We start from the raw sequence: 22,355 nt of genomic DNA, 5'->3' as shown, positions 1-22,355 counted from the left end.
TTCAAGCACTCAGTTTTGCCATCATAACTCTTTAAAAGTATGGCTTTTAGCATTGGTTTTGGTCTATGGACTCTAGAAAGCCTTATACATTTTAGAGATTCTATGAATGATGAGTAGGCCCATTTGGTCATGTCTTACAGAGTAATTAATAAATATCTGCATTAAAAATAATTTTTAGAAGGGCTGCTATGTTGGTTGTATATTTCCTTTTATTTAATAGCTATTTGATAGAAGTGTTTCTCAATTTAAAGTTTTCAAAGCAAACTTCTGATTTTGAAATAATTTTATGTTACAGAACAGTTGCAAAGATAGCATGGAGTTCCCAAATACTCTTCAGCCAGTTTCTCCTCTTGTTAATAGCTTATGTGATCATGATACATCTGTCCAATCTAAGAACCAACATTTGTACATTACTGTGAACTATGCTCTGGACTTTTTTGGATTTCTTCAGTTTTCCCATTAATGTTCTCTTTCTGTTCCACGAATCAATGCAGGATATCATATTGCATTTTGTTGTCATGTCTCCTTTGTCTGCTTTGGCCTGTGATAGATTCAATAGTACTTTTTAAATTTCTGGGGGTTGGAGGGACTTTTAGCTTTTTAAAAAATATTTATTAATAATTATCAATTTTATTGTGTTGTCATTAGAGGTTTTTTTTTAAATTTTATGTGACTTAATGTTATTTTCCTTATGATCTAATATTTGATCATGTTTGTAAGCATTCTATGTGTGCTTGAGAGGAAAGTGTGTTCTCTCTTATCAGTCAAAGTTCAGCAAAAATCCATGAGATCTGTCTTATTAAATATGTTCTTTAGGTCTTCTATGTCTTTGTTTATTGTCTACTTGATCTATCTTGTGCTGAGGGTGGTGTGTTAAAGTCTCCTGTTTTTAGTATGTTTCTACTTATTTCTCTTTTTTGAAGTTCTGCTTCATAAAGGTAGTTTCTATTTCCTTTGGTGCATGATATTCATAACTGAACTTTAAGTGAATTTTAACACTTAGTATTTAAAATGGTCCTTTGTTACCTTTAAAGACTTGGCTTGAATTCTATTTATTTGATACATCACAATCTGAAATCTTGATGTCTTATTATTTTCATTTTCCTGGTTTATCCTTGCCCATCCATTCATTTTCAACCTTTCTGAGTCACTTTATTTTAGTTGCATCTCTTGAATACAGCATATAGTTGAGTCTTGCTTTGTGAGCATCACTGAGACATTTTGTTCTTATAATAGGTGAATAAAGCCCATGCACATTTATTGGTATGACACTTGCATTTGGTCTTTTTCAAATTATTTTATAAATACTATGTGTCCTGTATTGTATTTTTTGTGGCTTATTCTCTACAGGATGTGTTTTTCTTTTTTAAAAATTGCTTTTTGTATTTAGGAAGGTTTTATTTTTTCTAGTACTTACATTTTCTACTTTTTTTAGTAGTTATTTTTATACTTCTTTGGGGGAGGGTGTCTTTTTTAGTCCCTTTTAAAAATGTTTCCAGCCCATGTTTCCTTGTTTGATCTTTATTATCTGGTTTGTGAGTTTTTAATTCTATCCCATGACACCCACCAATTGCCATTCATGAATCAGTGAACTCACTCTGCTTTCCTCTTTACCTCTTTCTTGTCTCCTGATGTTTTAATTGCACGATTTATACCTTGCCAGAACATACAACATTTAAATATCATTCTTCTTTCTTTTGTTCTCATGGTTGCTGAGTCTTAAATCTACAATTATATATATTTAATGCTCACCATCCATTCTTTTTCTGTTGTTTACTTAATTATCTCTTGGTTGGGTGAAGCTCATCTTCCAGGAGATCCTCAGGAGGGGGATATGTGTACAATGTACCTGAGTTCTGCCACATTGAAAACTGTTTTCTAGGGCACCTGGGTGGCTCAGTCATTAAGTGTCTGCTTTTGGCTCAGGTCATGATCCCAGGGTCCTGGGATCAAGCCCAACATTGTCAGGCTCCCTGCTCAGTGGGGAGCCTGCTCCTCCCTCTCCTTGTGCCCTCCCCGACTTATGCTCTCTTTCTCTCAAATAAATAAACACAATCTTAAAACAAAAAACAAAACAAAACAAAAACCTGTTTTCTATGTACTGATAGACAAAAGACATCTTGACTGAATATAAAACCTTCATTTCATAGTTTCTTTCCATGAAAGCAGTCCATGTGGATACATATCTGAGTGGCTGTCAGCTAGACAGTTTGCTGGTGGTAAGGGGGCAACCAGAACCATTTGTATCCTCTCTGCATAATCTCCAGGCTGGCAAGAAAGTCCCAGGGGAATATTAAACTTCAGTTAGACTGGCCTAGGTACTTGTTTAATACTAGTTCTCTTATGGGCTAAGTGCTTTAAATCACTTAATTGCACAACCCTCTAGGTATGTATAACTATTTGCATTTTCCTGCTGAAGCTCAGAATATTATATGTCACAGACTCACACAGCTGAAAATTACCAACCTGGCCCCTAAGCCCTAGCACAGAAGACACCCAAACCTACACACATACGAGGAGCTAGCTGGTATAGTGGTCAAGATCACAGACTATGATGCCAGGCTGCCTGGGTTCAGATCCTGGGATGAGGATGAAGATGACTACTGCTTCTGCCCCATGGAGATGCTGTGAGAGGGGCAAGTGCATGTAAAGCATTTAGAACATTTACCTCTTGAAGTAGTTCACCTTCCTCTCTAATATTAATTTTCATCAAAACTCATCCGTCTATCCATGAATCCAGCCATCTATTCACCAACCTACCTACATAATGATTCTTATATTTTATGCAATACCCAAATACACCGTGCTCTTTTATATCTCTGTCCTTTTCTCTATGTTCTTCTCACTGCTTGAAGAATACCTGTGCTGTACTAACTCCTACTTTTCTTTCAAAACTCAGATCTGAGGGCAATTCATGTGCAAGTTTCCTCAGGCCCCTCAGGCTGGGTTAGGTGGCCCTTTCCTATGCAGCCCCTCAACACAATGTTTGAAGCCCCCCAGAAAATCTAGGCCTAAATTAGTTTCCAGCTTTGTTTCTCCCTGTGGTCTATCACAAGTTCATAGGCAGGATTGCATAGTAGTCAAGAGAGAGGGCTCTGATACCAGACTGTGGGGACTGATATCCTACTGGTGTGATCTGGACCAAATTTCCTAACTCTAAACCTATTTTTTTTTTTTTTTTGTCTGTGATATGGAGGTTTTAATATATCACCAATCTCCTGACAACATAAGGTGTCATGATAATAACGAGGTAATCCACTTCATAAATCGTCCGACTTATTAAGCACTTTCCATATATTAGCTGTTGTCATTAGTAATAGTGATAGTGTGTCTCATGCTGAACTTTGCCTAGTTTTTCAAAACTCTGATTGGCATTGGAAACTCAAAACCTGAGGAACAAGAACTTTTGCCGTGTTAAAAGTTCAATGGAGAGATAAGTACACAGAGAGAAGGAAGTCAAGATGTGTATAGTGATAAAGGGAAGGCAGTGGATTCAAACCTGAGAAAACATACCAAGAATGAGTTAGGGCTTAGAAAGAAAGTGACTTATGAAGTTTATTCTAGTGGTGGAGAGAATTTCAGTCTGGCCAGAGGAGGCATTTGCGTCAACACAGGAATAGTATAAATTAGAACTTTACATAATGAACTCTTACAAGTTATCCTTAGAAGAGGCTTTGGATTAGATTATAATGAGATTTATTTTAAGGGACTAAAAGAAGCCATCAAAATTATTTTATTTCATAAACCATCTTAGAGATATTATATATTTCATGTATTATATGTTTCAGTTTTAAAAACAAAACTCAGGTAATTCACAAAGTCTGATGAATTTTTTCTCATTACACCAAGCATTGGTAAAATAAGATGGTTGGATGGGATGATCTCTAAGGTGAACTGTAATCTTTAAGATTATCTCTATCTCTGGCATTCTATGACATTTAAAAAAATTTTGTTTTCCTAAGATTTCTATGGTAGGGAAGGAATTGTAATGTAGCAACATCCTTCTTTTAATGAGTTTTCCTTAACGGGATGTCACTTATTTAATGGGATTAATTTGGCCAACATGTTCAATTTTAAAAAGAAATTTCTGTTCTTATGCCAACCAGTATGGCTTTTGACAGGTGTAAAAGCTCCAGTCCTGCCAATTTCCCCCAGGAGTGTGGCCCTTTCAGCCATGCCTCAGGCTAAAAGCCACCTACAGACATGGGTTTCTTCGCGGATGAAGTCAACAGTTGGATGAGATATTCCGGGAGTCTCAAAAAGAGCAAATACTCTTACTCTTCCAGGCTATTCAGCCCAGTCTCTGGGAGCTTCTTTCCAATCTGTGCTAAGAGGACAATCAGATTTAGAGGAACAGTGTTCCACTACCCCAGGTTGCAGGCACAGTTGAAGATGAATTTCATTCATCTTTATGGTGAATGAATGGAGGTTCATTCCAGAAAGCAAAGCAAAGGCTCCATCATGGAGGCAGAACTGGCAGCCCTAGAGTTTCTCTCTTCCCTCTTGGCCCTCTCCTTTCGGTACTTTCAGGTTCATGCAGGAACAGCTTTCTGATTGTGACATGGGTATTTTCAACAGGAACTGTTCCCTTTATCTTCTTCCAGAGCTGGCAGGGCCATTTCTCGTTAAACTCTGCTTTTCATGCATTTTATACTTCTTCCTATGGAGAAAGGATGGTCTTAGTGACAGAGGGCAGGGCAGCTATAAATAATTAGGGCCAACTCAGCAGAAGCTGAACCCACTGGGGTTCCAAATGGGTCTTCCCCTGACAAATTAGCTAAACTATCATCAGTTAGCCAGGATAGATTCCATTTTTATCTATCCTCTGAAGCTGGGGGTGAAGGAGAGCACATCAGAATAGACCAGGGACTGATCTTTGGCACACATTTCTGTGACCACTGTGTTTTTGCACATTGAACTTAATTGATTTGCAAGGACTCACCCTGGAGCTGAGACACAGGGGTGCCATCAAGCTGCGCGTGGCCTCCATGTCAGCCCCTGGAAGGTGTTCCTTGCCCCAGTTAAGATGTGTGTTGTAGACTTGGGCTTGATACAGTCTAGGCTCCACTTTGTACTGTACATATATCTGTTACCTGGGCAGGTACTTAATTTCTCTCTGTGTTCATCTTCTTCTAAAACTAGGATAATAATCATGTTTCCTTCATAGAGTTGTAGTAAAAATGAGAGAAATGAATCTAAATGCTCAAAACTCACCAGTTATTATTAAGGTATGGACACTACCTTCTTTACTTTTATATTTTTTGTCCTTGAACCCAGGCTTCTTGGCCCAAGTTAAATCAGATTGAAGGCCAGGGGAAGGGAGAGATAATGCTAGCTTTCAGAAACTGCAATGAAAAGATTGTCAAGACAGGGGAATACCTTTCATGAGAGATGAGAGTGAAACCAAAGGTAATGATTAGGCTTAAAACTTTAGAGACACAGAAGATGGTGGTATCAAGAAATGGGAAGTGAGGAGAGGAAAATTCTTTGAGACAGAAGAGGGAGAGTTCAATTGCTCTTGACTTGAGACAATGATGGAGCAGGCAACTGTTCAGCAGACAAATGCAAAAATTGGGGAAATAATTTTTTTGTTTACTTGTAGAAATTATCTTAAAAATCTGAGTCTGACTTTGATGACTTTATGTTGAGATTTTGCTCTAGATTTTTAATTTAACGGAACGTCCTTTCCCTGTTCAGCCTTTGAAGGCATTTTTAACTTAATTTTTCAATTATGCTTTTCTTTTTGGAGGAGTTTTACATTATAATTTGGGGGACATGATTTAATTGCTTTTCCCTATGAATTTTATCTTTTTCTAAACAAGTTTTGATCTTTATTGCAACGAAATATTAGCAGACTTAAGGAATGAAGTACACTTCCAGGAATGTAAGAATTCTAACTATACACGAGGGAGTTCATGGATTAGCAATACAATCTCTCAAAATGGAAGCCCATTAGGAAAATGTCTCTCTTTTAAGAGGTGTTCTGAGAATAATCCTATTAGGCTAGAAGCCTGCTAAGCTTATCAACTCCAGACACATTTCTCTACAAAGGGGAGAAAATCCAAATAGAATTAATGTGATAAGTAAATGTTGATAAAAAATATATATATATTTAACCTCAGAAAATAATCACCACATTATATACAAATGTCAGTTTCATGCCAGGAAAAATCTGATGACCTTTTAAGTTCTAAGCTTGATAGCATGAAAAATGTTAAAATGAAACGTTTTTCATTTTAGATTGAAAATGAAAAATTCAGTCTAGCTTCAAATAGTTGGATCAGTATGATTCTTTAAATACTCATATGTATTTTTTTTAAATTAAGGGGAAAATGCTTTTCTGTATTTATTGACTATTTCCCAATTCTGACGCTCCTCATTATTTCCTGAAAATTTGGGTTTCCATCTGGTTTCATTTCCCTTCAGCCTGAAGAATGTCCCTTAGCATTTTTAGTAGTGCGAGTCTGGACGTTGTGAACTCTTATATCCTCTTACCTGAAAATCTCTTTATTTGACCTCGATTTTTGAAAGATATTTTGCTGGAGATAAGATTTTACATTGACTATTAAAAAAAATCTTCAGTACTTTAAAAATAATTACTTCTGATAAGAAGGCAATAGTCATTTGAGTTTTTTTCCTTTATGCTCAGTGTATTGCTTTTCTTTGTTGACTGTTAAGAAATTTATCTTTGGTTTTCACCAAATTGACTGTGATGTGTGTGGGTATAGGTCTCTTTTTATTAATACTGCTTGGTGTTCACTGTATATTTATAGCTTTTATTAAATTTGTAAGAATTACAGCCCTTATTTCCTAAAATATTTTTTTCTGCCCCCAAAATTTCTCTTCTCTTCTTCTGGGAATCAAATTGTACACATTATAGACCTTTTGATATTGTCCCACTGGTCCCTAAGGTCCTGTTCCTTTCTTAATTTTCAATCTTTTCTACTCTTTTTTGGATTGGATGGTTTCTATTGGTCTATTTTCAAGTTAGCTGACTTCTCTCTCATCTCCACTCAGATGCTGAGCTCATCCAGCAACATTTTAATTTCAGAAATAGCATTTTCTAGTATTTGATTCCTTTTTAGAGTTTCTATTTTTCTGTTGAGGTATATGAGTTTTCACACAATATGAGAATATTCTCCTTTCTATCCTTGGCGTTAATTGTAACAGCTGTTTAAAATCCTAGCCTGCCAATTGCCCAACACCTGTGTCGTCTCAGGATTAGTCTGCACTGATTGTCTTTTCTCTTGAGAATGGTCCATGTTTCCTTATTTATTTGTATGTTGAGCAATTTTGTATTGTATCCTCAACATTGTAGAAAATGTTATAGAAACTTTTGTTTCTATTATGTTCCTTTGAAGACTATAGATTTTTAAAATATCAGGCTGATAACTTGGCTAAGCTGAAATTGACAATTTTTGTTTCCTCTGTAGTAGGTGGTAGCTCAAGTATCAATTCACTTCTTTTGTCCTTGTGACTGCCTTCATTCAGAAAGTTATAAAAACTGGAATTTTACACAGTGTCTGTTTTAATAAACATTGTCTCCACCCCATTTTCTGCCTGCTTTTGTTCACCCTCCAGTACCTTTAGTTGGGTATTTTTATATATTGTCCAGAGTTTATAGTTGTTATTTACTGTAGGGTCAGTCTGATAGGAGCCACTCAACCTTAGCAGAAGTTGAAGTATACCACCTCTTTCCCCACTCTTCTGAAAATGAAATGGCTATTTCCACTAATCCATTGTCTTGAACACTCTCAATTTTTTTTCCATTGACTTCCTGAAAATAGAGTGTGGTCTTGCATAAGAGAAGGACAAATGTTTGAGCAGATGACAAGAAAGTATCTACTCTGTTAGTTGCTGTTCTCTCCACATCATTAAATCACAGGGAATTTGCCTGTATCTTTGGATGGGTAATACCTCAGGAAGGAATGCCCTGAGTATATTAGGCAGATAGAAGTAAAATGTAGCAGAAGTCTCAATAGCAGAGATTTGAAATCTGCTGCTTTTCTTTACACTGGAAAAACTAATATTATCTCTTTGACTAGAAAACCACAGGTGGTAAGTATGAGAAAATGAACTTATAAAAAATTAAATACAATACACTAGTCATTATTATCTTGTATAGCATTCCCCAAATTTTGTTTAGATGAACAGAAACCCCAAGATATTTCTTTGGAAAAGGGCTATATGGTTGAGTAAGTTTGAAAAAAGAAACTACTTGGGGAGTAGAAATGTGCATTTATTACCACCCACAAATTATAGATTTATCCAGACTGAGAGTACAGTAAAAGTCCTCTTAGCATTGGTTAACTAAGCTGAACATGATTATTTCATTCTTGGATGATTCAGAAAGTACATCAAGATCTTTCCTCATCTTGTTTTCCCTTTCTACATTCTCTGCCTAGGTAATTTCATCCATTTCCATGGCTTTAAATGCCATCGATGAGCTGATGACTCCCACATTTATCTTTTTCGTCAAAACGCCTTCTCTGAGTACATTCAAGAAGTCCTAACTGACAGTTCTTTTTTGATGTTTCATAACATTTCAAAATTAACATTTCAATACAGAAATTTTAATTATACCCCTTGTCTCCAAATATTCTCCTGCCAGTCTTTCCCATTTCAACAAATGGCATCACCATTTACTTATGCTGGTATGTCTAGAGTCATCTTTTGATTCTTCTGTTACACTGACCCATTAGTGAGTTCTCTTTGCTATTGATTTTCCTCCAAAATATATTTTGAACCCATCTACCAGTCCAAGACATTACTATCAGTTGTAAATAGGGAGGGAAAATGTTTATCATGTTATTCTCTGAGAAGTTAAAGCCCTATGAATCACTCTCATGTCTAAGATTTACCATTTTGTATTTTTCATTTCCTCATTATTACCTGCATTAATGAAGAGTAGAAAATATAAAATCCCCTGTGATAATTTAGTTCAAGGGCCAGAAAACTATTACTGTATACCATATCTGGCCTGTCATATGTTTTTGAAAATAAAGTTTTATGGGAACACATTCTTTTAAATATGGTCTATGGTCACTTTCATGTTTCAACAGCAGAGCTGACTAGTTGTGACAGATCCTATATGACCCACTAAACTGAAAATATTTACTAACTGATCTCTCACAGAAAAGGCCAATTTGCTAACATCTGGTTTAAATAAATGCTGTAGTACTTTCAAGATAGTGAATCTTTAGTATAAAAAATTAGTGAATCTGGGGTATCTGTGTGGCTCAGTTGATGAAGCATCCGACTGACTCCTGGTTTTGGCTCAGATTGTGATCTTGGGGTCCTGGGATTGAGCCCCATGCCAGGCTCTACCCTCAGTGCAGAGTTGCTTGAGATTCTCTCTTTCCCTCTGCCCCTACAACTCAATGCTTTTGCACACACACACACACACACACACACACACACACTCTCTCTCTCTCTCTAAAATAAATAAATAAATCCTTAAAATATTAGTGAATCTTTGAGTCATTATCATTTCCTTTCTATATCAGATGAGGTTATATTTCTCAGGGGATATCAAGACATGAAGATCATCAATGGAAAATGAAAATCTTGAGAATTTTTTGATTACCTGTCAAAAGTAGCTTGTATATCCTGCCAACACCCTTAGGTGATGATGGTTGATCAAGGGTTTTAAATAAATGTGAATATACTCAGTGTTTGATGTTGCATATTGAAGCCAATTTTTCTCTCCTTTTCCAATTATACTTAGGACCTTATATGGCAATAATTGATGGTAGAAAGTGTGTGGGACATGGATCAAAAGATCTATGTACCAAGTTCAGATATATCCCTTATTAGCTAATGACCAAGATCACATTTAACTCTCTGATACTCAACTTTTGCATCAGTTAGATTGAGACTAAAAAATACCTAATCGTAGGTTATATGAAGAGATTCTGGGTAAGAAGTTATATGTTTAGAATTTTGTAGAGTCTTTGGCTGCTAGTATTATTTCTCCTAGCCTCTCCCAATTCCTCAGCCATGCAGATCACCTCAGTATTCCTCTTCAATAGATCTGTTCTCAGATTTTTTGGTTTCAGTGGTGTGCTGAGTATCCTCTGCTGGATTCCTAAACTACCACAAAGTTACTCTTATCTGTGAGTGAATATTGAAAGTAACATTCTGTGGGAAGATGATGGTAGAAAACTCCTATTTTGCCATCTTACTGATGTCACTCTATAATATTGCCCCTTAATTCCTAGCAGAAATTCTCAATTTCCATAAAGCTTCAGCAGTTAGTGTCTTTCCTTATTTGTGACCAGCACCTTCCTTCAGGGCATTGCCTAGGGAAAACAAAAACTGATGGAGAGATAAAGACTTTCCCAGACAAACATGAGCTAAGGGAGTCCATCATCACTAGACCTAACTTATAAGAAATGCTAAAGGGAGTTCTTCAAGCTAAAATGAAAGGATGATAACTAATAATAAGAAAACATGAAAATATCAAACTCACTGGTAAAAGTAAGTATATAGCCAAATTCAGAGTGTTCTAATACTGTAATGGTGTAAGACCTGAAACTATAAGACTCCTAGAAGAGAACTTAAGATACAAGTTCCTTGATGGAATTCTTTGTAATGACTTTTTTTTTTTTCCTGTATATGACCCTCAATATACGGGCAACAAAATAAAAAAATCAGGAAGTGTAAGTCCATCAAACTAAAAACCTGTACAGAAAAGGAAACAATCAACAAAGTTTAAAGGGAACTTACAGAATAGAAGAAAATATTTGCAAACCATACATCCGTTAAAAGGTTAACATCTGAAATATATAAGGAACTCAAACAACTCAATGGTAAAAACCTGAATAATCTCATTAAAAATAATCAAATAAACTGAATAGACGTTTATCTACAGAAGAAATACAAACGGCCAACAGGTACAAAATAAGGAGTTCAATATCACCCAACATCCTGGAATGCAAACCAAAACCACAATGAGATATCACTTCACACCTGTTAGAAGTTCTATTATCAAAAAGACAATAGGTAACAAGTGTTGGCGAGGATGTGGATAAATGGGAATCCTTGTACTCTGTTGGTGGGAATGCAAACCGGTACAGCCATAATGGAAAACAGAATGGAGGTCCCTCAAAAGATTAAAAATAGAACAACCATATGATCCAGCAATCCATCTCTGGATATATTTGTGAAGGAAGCAAAAATCAGGGTTTCCAAGAGATATCTGCACTATATTCATTTCAGCACTATTCACATAGCCAAGATAGAGAAAGAGCCAAAGTGTCTCTCAACAGATAATAAACAAAGAAAATGTGATAGAAATAAATACATAGGTAGATAGATAGACAGATAGATAGAGTATTATCCAGCCTGGAAAAGGAGCCGAATCCTACCACCTGTGATAATATGAATGAATCTGGAGGACATTTTAAGTGAAATGATCCTGACAGATAAAGACAACCATGAGATAATTTCACTCATATGTGGAATCTTAAAAAAAAAAAAAAAAAAAAAAAAAAAAATTAAGATAAATAAAAAAAATAAAAAAAAAAAAAAAAAAAAAAAAAAAAAAGTTAAGTTCATTAAACAGAAGATGGTGTTTTCAGGGATGGGAGAGGGGAAATGGGGAGCTATTAGTCAAAGGGTACTGACTTATAGTTATAAAATGAATTAGTTCTGGAGCTGTAATGTACAACATGGTGACTATGGCTAATAATACTGTATTGTATATTAGAAATTTGCTAAGAGAGTAAATGTTAAGCATTCTCATCACACACACACACACACACACACACACACACACAAAAGGTAACTGAGATGATGGATGTGTTAATTATCCTGGCCATGATAATTACCCAATGTATACATTTATAAATTTCTCACGTTGTACACTTTAAATATGTACAGTTTTATTTTCAGTTATATCTCAATATAGTTAGAAAAATATAATAAACTCTCATTGTCTTCATGGTCTTACTTTGCTTTAAAAAGAGATTATTTATTCATCATGAATATGAATCCAAATGTTTGGATGGATATAAGAGAACCAAATGCAATAGAAATTTAGACTGTTTTCCCCTATAGCATGAAAAATTTGATGTTTTGTATTTCATTGGACAAATTATGAAGCATTTTCTAGACCCCGAGGTTGTATATTTTATGATGTGGGTGCTGCAGTTACCATGATTGGGTTTTTCAAATAGTTAATTTAACTTCTTTTTAATACATATGAATTTATATGCCCCACAGGGAAAAAGCATAGATTATATAATTGTGTTTATGAGTTTCTTGTTATTTTAATAAGTTCCATGATCAATGCAGATGTTTACTTGGAAAAAATAGAAGAAAATCTAAACCTCTTGACTTTTGAGAGTGAACTTCATTATAAGGTTCAATCCAAAGTTATGAGATCAAGAAATATATTTTATGTTGGAAAATGAATGTACTAACAGAAAAATAGTATTCAGGAAGTTTACTTCTCAACTTTCAAACAAACTGTGTGTCAGATGGGCTGAATGTGATGCTGAAACTCAAACAGCTAAATACACCATCTTATGACTCATTTCCTCTAGTTAGGCACTGAGTCATAACTCATCTTTGCTCATCATATCTACGCAAAAGGTCTTAAGATGAACTCCAAAGTACCTTATGTTCTTCTTAACGAGGTGGGGAGGTATCTAAGTACATTCTTTTTTTTTTTTTTTCAAATATGTATTAAGTGACTTTGATGGGCAACCACATGAGATACCATTGAACATCGACAAGATGGTTCATGGTCTTTCTTTTTCCTTTCTTGTAAACTTTTTCTCCTTTAAACTTTCTCTAGCCTTTATATCACCCCTTCTGCCTCTAACACAGTCCGTGTAAACTAAGTTTGTTGGTTGAAACTGATTTGAAATTTCTTCATGCCTGAGATCAAGTTTGAAAACAGAGTCAAAAATCCCTTCCCTTTCTTATTGATTTATTTAAATTTAATTAGTTAACATATAGTGTATTATAGTTTCAGAGGCAGAGTTCAGTGATTCATCAGTCTAGTATAATACCCAGGGCTCATTACATCACATGCCCTCCTTAATGTCCATCACCCAGTTACCCCATTCTTCCCCAACCTCCCCTCCAGCAGCCCTTAGTTGTTTCCTATGATTGAGAGTTTCTTATGGTTTTGAGACACTGTGGACTCTGAGAAACAAACTGAGGGTTTGGGAGGGGAAGGGGGTGGGAGGATGGGTGAGGTTGGTGGTGGGTATTAAGGAGGGCATGTATTGCATGGAGCACTGGGTGTGGTGCATAAACAATGAATCTTGGAACAATGAAAAAAAATTAAATAAAAAAAAAAGTCCCTTATGGTTTGTCTCCCTCTCTGATTTAATCTTGTTTTTTTTTTCCCTCCCTTCCCTATGATCCTCTGTTTCATTTCTTAAATTCCACATATGAATGAAATCATGTAATTGACTTTCTCTGATTGACTTATTTTGTTTAGCATAATACCCTCTAAATCCATCCATGTTGTTGCAAATGGCAAGACATCCATTTTTTTCCCCCCAATGGCTGTGTAGTATTCTATTTTATATATATATATATATATATATATATATATATATATATATTTTATATATTTTTTTTTTCCCTTTATCCATTCATCTGTTGATGGATGTCTGGGCTCTTTCCATAGTTTGGGTATTGTGCACATTGCTCCTATAAACACTGGGGTGCAGGAGCCCCTTTGAAAAATCCCCTTCCTTTCAATGGTTACTTTCTTTTAGCTACCGGACAATTATTGGACCCACTACTTAGACTTATTTTTTGAACCAAAGCAATAATTTCCTCCTCTGTTTCAACCTAAGGTACCTCCGCCAGAGATGGAACAATTCCCGAGAGCATGTGATGACCAGATTCAAACACCAAGGCAGAAGTCAGAGAGGGAGACTACTTGAATTTGTTCTTGTACTGTAATCAGGATAATAAGGGCATTAGTTTGACATATGTGCGCAGACTTTATTACTCTGACCAATCTCCATTTCCTCTATTGGAGAGAAGGAAAGCTTTGAGAAATTTTGAATAGCTGGGAAAAAAGTAGAAAAAATGTGAGCTGGTTTTTATGGAATTGGGGGACCTCAAAAGATGCTATGAACAGATTTGGACATATTTTGTAATATGTGCTTGTTTCTAATGAACAAAAAAACCTGTCTTCTTAATTAGGATGAATGTAATTTGGAGGTAAGAAATAATCTCTGGGAAAGGAAATGACTTTGGGTCCATACCCCTTAGATCTTGGCTTATTCAAAGAGTTTATACAAAGACATTTTGAAGAATATATCCTATAGTTTCTCCTTCCTCAGGATAGTCATAACATTATTTAGTTATCATATAAAATCTGAGAATGAGGGGCACCTGTGTGGCTCAGTGGGTTAAAGCCTCTCTGCCTTTGGCTCAGGTCATGATCTCAGGGTCCTGGGATTGAGCCCCGCATCGGGCTCTCTGCTCAGTGGGGAACCTGCTTCCCCCTTTCTCTCTCTGCCTTCCTCTCTGCCTGCTTGTGATCTCTGTCTATTAAATAAATAAATAAAAATCTTAAAAAAAATTCTGTGAATGATAGAAGCATTTCCAGGGGAAGATCAGGAGAAGCAGTCTTTCTCCTTGAGCACATTCTACAAATGTGGTTTTTTGTTCCAGCAACATTTTAATAAAGGGTATATGTCCAAAATAAGCAGCGCTGTATTATACACTTAAAAAATCTGTTAGAAGGGTAGATTTCATGTTAAGTGCTCTTAACACACACACACACACACACACACACACGCACACACACACACACACCAAAGGGGGAGAAAAAAAAAACCCAGGGGCAGGTGGAAACTTTTGAAGGCAATGGATATATCTATTACCCTGATTGTAGTGATGGTGTCACAGGTGTTTGAATATGTCCAAACTCAACAAACTGTATACGTTCAACATGTACAGTTTCTTGTATATTAATTAGCCTTCCAAACCGCTGTTTTAAAAAAAGAGTAACATATAAACTCAACAGGTTCAGCGATACTGAGAGCATGGTAGAAAAAGCAAGACTGTGTCATACAAGGTGGTTATGGGGATGGGGGGGCACACATATGTTGTTCCACCAAGGACACAGATCCCCTGCCCTTCAACCCCACATGATCCCAAGTATTGCTCACCTTGAAGTTAGACTCTTAGTGTGCCTTCATGATGATGTAGGTACATAAAATAATAGGTAATCTACTGCCTGCATCAGGAGAACAGTGAGAATCTGTGCTGTAGGCACAGGTGGCAGAACAATCCTTGGCCTCCCTCTCAGAGTTGACCCTGGGAGCTGCTGTGTCAAAGGGAATTACCCTTCTGACCTACAGGCTCAGATGAGTGTTGTGCCATACACCTTGGCAGAAAACCTCTATCATCTTGTAGATTAGATAGATAGATAGATAGATGGTAGATAGATAGAATGGCTTTTTTTTTTTTTTTTTTTTTTTTTTTTGCTCTGTGAAACACATTACTTTTTTTCTTTTCTGAGTGAAACTGAGCTCTCAGCCTCTCTTGGAGTTATCTCAATATTGATGAGAAAGTAGTTTGTTTATTTCAAAACCCCAGGGGCCAGTTCATAGTGTTCCCTAGACTGAGTCATAAAAAAGTGCTAAATGCATTACCTGTTCCTTGATAAAAAGCACGGGTGTGAGATCTCCTTGAAGTTCATATGATTCACAGGAAATAAATGAAAAGGACAGCTTTATGAAACAGTATCAGTTCAATTTATCTTTCCCCCTGATAATTACGAGGCCTCGATTTCATTTGGGTTCAGCGTGTTTAATGAAGAAAGATCAGTTTCTATGGAGAATCATTTCACTTGAATAGATGAACTAATAACTAGTGCTAAAGACAAATATCTTTTAGCTGGGGAAATTATACTTTTCCTTTAGTCATTTCTAAAATCATGCTACACTCCCGAAAGTATTCAGTGTCTCAAAGTGCTGGTGAGATTGGAAGCCATGTTGGATGTTCATCCTTATTTTAGAAACGGAGAGCCTAAGGAAAGGAAATGTTGGAAAATTTTATCAAATAGTGACATATTGGGGATGGACCATGATATAATGACTGTGAATTCCACTGATTCCTATCAGAGCCTTTAACAAGATACATATCATTTGACACGTTGCTATTACCTCATGTAGATATTCACAGACCATTTCATCTTGCATTTGGAGATGCCAAGACCATTTCCAAAAGGGAAAGGATTTTCATCACTATAATTAAAATTTTATAATAAGAAATAGACTAAGATATTTCATGCGTTATCTCTCTTTCTGAACAGATAAGCATAGAATGCTAAGTAAAAAATGTGGCTGAACACAGCCTCAACTACTATGCATAATTATGGTGGCTATATTTCTGTCAGTTCTGAAAATGTGTGAATGTATTAAAAAGTTTCTATCTCCAATACTTGGAGAAGTATTTGTTCCTTGTTCATTGAATAAGGTTGCCTATTAGAAGTGGGGGATAAACAATTTGTGGACAAAATAACATGACTTAGTATAGAAACAGTAGATGAGTAGGCTACTCTTGCCTTGTGCTAAATCATTTATGTCAGACAGATTCTGGAGGAATCTAAGAAGGAACCCACATTTTTGTGAAGTTGCAAGTGCTTTCCAATTAGGTAAAATAAAATCTCAGTGGCCAGAGGGCTGGGAAACTGCCTTAGTCATTGTTTGAATCACTTGAAATGTAACACAGCCAAGAGGAAGAAACAAGACTTCCTGGTTCCATTGAGAGTTCTGTTCATAATAAGGGCTGTTCTTCAAGCTTGTCCTCTATGATCTGGGGTTATCAGCCTTGTATCTTGTCAGACACCCAAAAGTTTTAAACACAGATGTCTGAGTTCCCCCAGATCTATGGAATCTGAATTTCAGGTGGTAATAGTCGGGCTTCTGTAATTTGGAAAGCTCCAATGATGATCCAGAAGGGCAGCCTGGGTTGAAAATGGGTCCCTGGAGTTTTATGGATGGATGTGGGCAAAGGCTTACTACCCTCTCCCCTTTGCCTTCAGTCCTAGAACAAGTAAGTCTATGTTTTTACATTTGGGTTTCCTTGTGTGAGGGGTTAAAGATCATCAGTATGAAGCGATCCATGCTTTCCCATTCCTTGGTCCCTGCTTAGCTTTTCCTTGCTCCTCTCAGTATGAAGAGAGAACAGAAACAACTCACGAGCATGTGTCCTCCTTGGAGAGAGAGGAGGAGCATGTTGGGAAGAGAGAGCGAAGGACATCATGGGAGGAGAGAAGGACTCAAGGCACCTAGATGGTGGGACAGGGTGAGCCAGTGGCATATTCTTCTTTTGGGTGGAGGACAGTAGAGTGAAAGACATTCAGGATTAGACAGGGTGAATTCAAGTGGAGGTGGGGACTGGGGTATAAGACTTTATATATTGTTTTGTAGACAAATTCTTGGATGATATCAAATGTTTGGGAAGGTAGACAAATGGGGATTTCTAAGTAGGTCATATTTCTTTAATTGTGTTTTTCTCTGGAATGGATTAGGAAGGTGGGTGATTTATCAGTTAGGAATGTTGAAAGCTGTGGTGGATGATAGCATTGATCTGGACTCTGTTGTTCTACTTTGTCAGCCCTAGTGTGCTCATCTTTTGTCTTTACACTTGCCCCTCCACAGTCATAAGACAGGATCACATCCAGTTTCCAAGCAGAAAGGATAGGGAAGGGCTGAAGCCAGGAGCCTACAGCTTGCACAAGTCCCTTTTATAAAGAACCCAGTTTCCCAGTCCCACTAGTGAACGTGTCTTGTAACTTATTTGCCAAATTAGGTCATAGTGCCTTGTTGCCAGTAGCTGTGTGGGAGCTGACAAAAGTGGGTATTTAGCTTTTCTCGCATCTACAGTGAAACACAAAAAAGGGAGAAAAAGGCTCGAATTTGCTGCTGAGTAAGCCAACCAACAGAATGTGTCATGGCATATCACAGCTTCACAGGGCTTACCCTTGATGACGAAAAGTAACCCAAAAAATGAGCCCCTGCAAAAGAAATTGGGAAACTACTGACTTAGAGTAGTAATTCCCAAGTTCTCAGAATCATTTAAGACCTGTTTGAAGCAGATGTCTGGACCTTGGTCCCCATATTCTGATTCAGTAGGTTTGGGATAAGACCTGGATATTTCCCTTTTTATTAATATTTTTAGCTGTTGTGGGAAGTCTGTGGATCACACATTGAGAAACTGGTTTTGAGACATAGGCTAAACTTGGTTCAGTGGTCCTGAAACTAAGTGGCTGAATGTTAGGCTTTTTGGAATCTTTTTAAAAATATCAAAGCAACTCTTGTGCACGGGCCCTTTTCCCAATGAATTAAATCCAAAAATCTGGGGTTGAGAAATTAGCATAACTCAAAATCTCCCAGGGTGATTCTAATATGCAGTCAGGTACGAGAATGTCTTACTTAAAGGTTCTATGGACCAACAAGCTCCTTGTACAAATAGGGAAGCCAGGGACAGCTGGGTGGCAGAAAGATGTAGCAACCTCTCCATTCTGGCTCTTGGAAATCTTTGAGAGGGATAGATGGAGACCAGAGAATAAAGCAGGCTGGCAATCTTAGATAAGGTAAAGAGCAACAGAAATGCAAGAAATAATAGCAAATGTGAGGCATTTCAAACAGCTCAGTCTTTTTGTCTTTAAGTACTGATTTTAAATACTGGTTTTAGATGCAGGCATTTAAATACTATTTTTCAGAATTATAAAGTACTCATGAAAGAAATTGAGGAAGACACAAAGAAATGGAAAAATGTTCCATGCTCCTGGATTGGAAGAGTAAATATTGTGAAAATGTCTATGCTACCTAAAGCAATCTACACATTTAATGCAATTCCTATCAAAATGCCATCCATTTTTTTTTCAAAGAAATGGAACAAATAATCCTAAAATTTATATGGAACCAGAAAAGACCTCGAATAGCCAAAGCAATATTGAAAAAGAAAGCCAAAGTTGGTGGCATCACAATTCCGGACTTCAAGCTCTATTACAAAGCTGTCATCATCCAGACAGCATGGAACTGGCACAAAAACAGACACATAGATCAATGGAACAGAATAGAGAGCCCAGAAATAGACCCTCAACTCTATGGTCAACTAATCTTCGACAAAGCAGGAAAGAATGTCCAATGGAAAAAAGACAGCCTCTTCAATAAATGGTGTTGGGAAAATTGGACAGCCACATGCAAAAAAATGAAACTGGACCATTTCCTTACACCACACACGAAAATAGACTCAAAATGGATGAAGGACCTCAATGTGACAAAGGAATCCATCAAAATCCTTGAGGAGAACACAGGCAGCAACCCCTTCGACCTCAGCCACAGCAACATCTTCCTAGGAACATCACCAAAGGCAAGGGAAGCAAGGGCAAAAATGAACTATTGGGATTTCATCAAGATCAAAAGCTTTTGCACAGCAAAGGAAACAGTTAACAAAACCAAAAGACAACTGACAGAATGGGAGAAGATATTTGCAAACAACATATCAGATAAAGGGCTAGTGTCCAAAATCTATAAAGAACTTAGCAAACTCAACACCCAAAGAACAAATAATCCAATCAAGAAATGGGCAGAAGACATGAACAGACATTTCTGCAAAGAAGACATCCAGATGGCCAACAGACACATGAAAAAGTGCTCCATATCACTCGGCATCAGGGAAATACAAATCAAAACCACAATGAGATACCACCTCACACCAGTCAGAATGGCTAAAATTAACAAGTCAGGAAATGACAGATGCTGGCGAGGATGCGGAGAAAGGGGAACCCTCCTACACTGTTGGTGGGAATGCAAGCTGGTGCAACCACTCTGCAAAACAGCATGGAGGTTCCTCAAAATGTTGAAAATAGAACTACCCTATGACCCAGCAATTGCACTACTGGGTATTTACCCTAAAGGTACAAAGGTGGTGATCCGAAGGGACACGTGCACCCGAATATTTATAACAGCAATGTCTACAATAGCCAAACTATGGAAAGAACCTAGATGTCCATCAACAGATGAATGGATAAAGAAGATGTGGTATATATACACAATGGAATTCTATGCAGCCATCAAAAGAAATGAAATCTTGCCATTTGCGACGATGTGGATGGAACTAGAAGGTATCATGCTTAGCGAAATAAGTCAATCAGAGAAAGACAACTATCATATGATCTCCCTGATATGAGGAAGTGGAGATGCAACACGGGGGGTTAAGGGGGTAGGAGAAGAATAAATGAAGCAAGAATGGATTGGGAGGGAGACAAACGATAAGTGACTCTTAATCTCACAAAACAAACTGGGGGTTGCTAGGCGGAGGGGGGATTGGGAGATGGGGGGGGTTTGTGGACATTGGGGAGGGTGTGTACTGTGGTGAGTGCTGTGAAGTGTGTGAACCTGGTGGTTCACAGACCCGTATCCCTGGGGATAAAAATATATTATATGTTTATAAAAAATAAAAAAAATACTGTTTTTCAGGTTATTATAACGTGTGGTTGATTTGTCCCTGACCACAAATTTATTAACATTTACATAAATCTATGATTAAATGTTCATTTTGTTCAGGGAAAAGAAATCCTGTTAGAAATGGCCGTCTCTGGTATCCTCTTCAATCTTTATCCACAGATAAACTTCCTTGTTGTCCACAATGACACCTAGTGTAGACTAATTAAAGCTGCAGGACTGGGTCCTTGGGATCTGAGGACTCTGGTCTTCAGCAGCAGGTTTAGCAGATGAAATAGGACAATTTCAAATTCTTAACAGTAAATCTAGTAGCATTTGGCTAGTGGAGCAAGAATAAAAAGAAAGATATATATGTATACAACTACCTATGTAAAATACCAACCTGGTATTCTAGAAAGGGTGTTATTTGTGAGAAATGCTATCTGTGTGACATACTGATGCTTCCAAAATGTCAGCCAAAGTATTGAGGAATGTGGTTAGTTCATGCATGTTCCCAGACCAGCTCTGTGGCCAGGGAATGAATACCCTGGTGTTGCCAGTTGCAGCTTCCCTGTAGGAAAACAATGAAAAAGTAAGTACACGAGAAGAAACCAAAGGAGGAAATAAAATTAAATTCTATTCTGCAAACATGGATAAAGCATCAGTTGGTCAAAGAAATGTTCAAGAAAAGAATGGAGAGATAAACAAGAAATAAATCCTACCTACAGGAGAAAGCATACATGATGAATAAACCAGGAAACAGAAGTATCAGGAGATATATGATGAGATATTCAGAAGTCATTCAATGTAAATCACCTTTGGTTGTTTTTTTGTTTTTTAAAGACTTTATTTGTTTATTTGACAGAAAGAGAGATCACAAGTAGGCAAAGAGGCAGGTGGGGGAGGAGGGGAGCAAGCTCCCTGCCAAGCAGAGAGCCTGATGTGGAGCTTGATCCCAGGACCCTGGGATCATAACCTGAACTGAAGGCAGAGTCTTTAACCCACTGAACCACCCAGGCGCCCTGTAAATCACCTTTGTAAATTGAGAGGAGAGAAATTTACATTCCACCTCGGAATTTAGAGATGATTTTAAATGAAATTGTTGTTTTTTAAAAAATATTTTATTTATTTACTTGAGAGGGAGAGAGCATGAGTGAGAGGAGGGGCAGAGGGAGAGGGAGAAGCAGACTCCCTGCCAAGCGGGATGCCCAATGTGGGGATGATCCCAGGACTCTGGGATCATGACTGAGCTGAAGGCAGACACTTAATCGACTGAGCCACCCAGGCGCCCCGAAGTGGTAGTTTGGGTTGTAAGAATTGAAACATGATGTTACAGGCTGAATTCCCTGAGATTCATATATTGAAGTCCTAAGCCTCAGTAGCTCAGAATGTGAACTTATTTGGAAATAGGGTGGTTGCAGGTGTAATTAGTTAAGTTGAGGTCACAATGCAATAAGGTAGGTCCTTAATCTAATAGGACTGGTGTCCTTTTAAAAAGGGGAAATTTGGAAATACGCATACATAGGGAGACTGCCATGGGAGCATGAAGGCAGGGCTTGGGTGGGATGCATCTAACAAGGTTAGGGACATCTGAGATGGGTAGCAAACCAGCAGAAACTAGGGGAGAACCCTTGAACTGATTTTCTGTGACAGTCTTCAGAAGGAACTGACCCTGCCAACACCTTGGTTCTTGGACTTCCAACCTACAGAGCCGTGAGACGATACATTTCTTTTGCTTAAGCCACCCTGTTGTGACACTCTATTATGGCAGCCCTAGCCAACTCATACACTTGGGTATTGTTTTGACAGATGGCAGTTAGGAAAAGGTGTATCTGAAGAAGGCATGACATGAACAATGACACAGAGCTAAAAGCGTGATCTGGTAACAGAGGTGTGAGGGGAGTGTGACATGGAGTC

Source organism: Enhydra lutris, unplaced genomic scaffold (assembly GCF_002288905.1).
Source record: "Enhydra lutris kenyoni isolate GAN:26980312 unplaced genomic scaffold, ASM228890v2 scaffoldscaffold1, whole genome shotgun sequence".
NCBI lineage: Eukaryota > Metazoa > Chordata > Mammalia > Carnivora > Mustelidae > Enhydra > Enhydra lutris.
The sequence above is the reverse complement of the archived record's forward strand: the minus strand, read 5'-3'. Positions refer to the sequence as shown.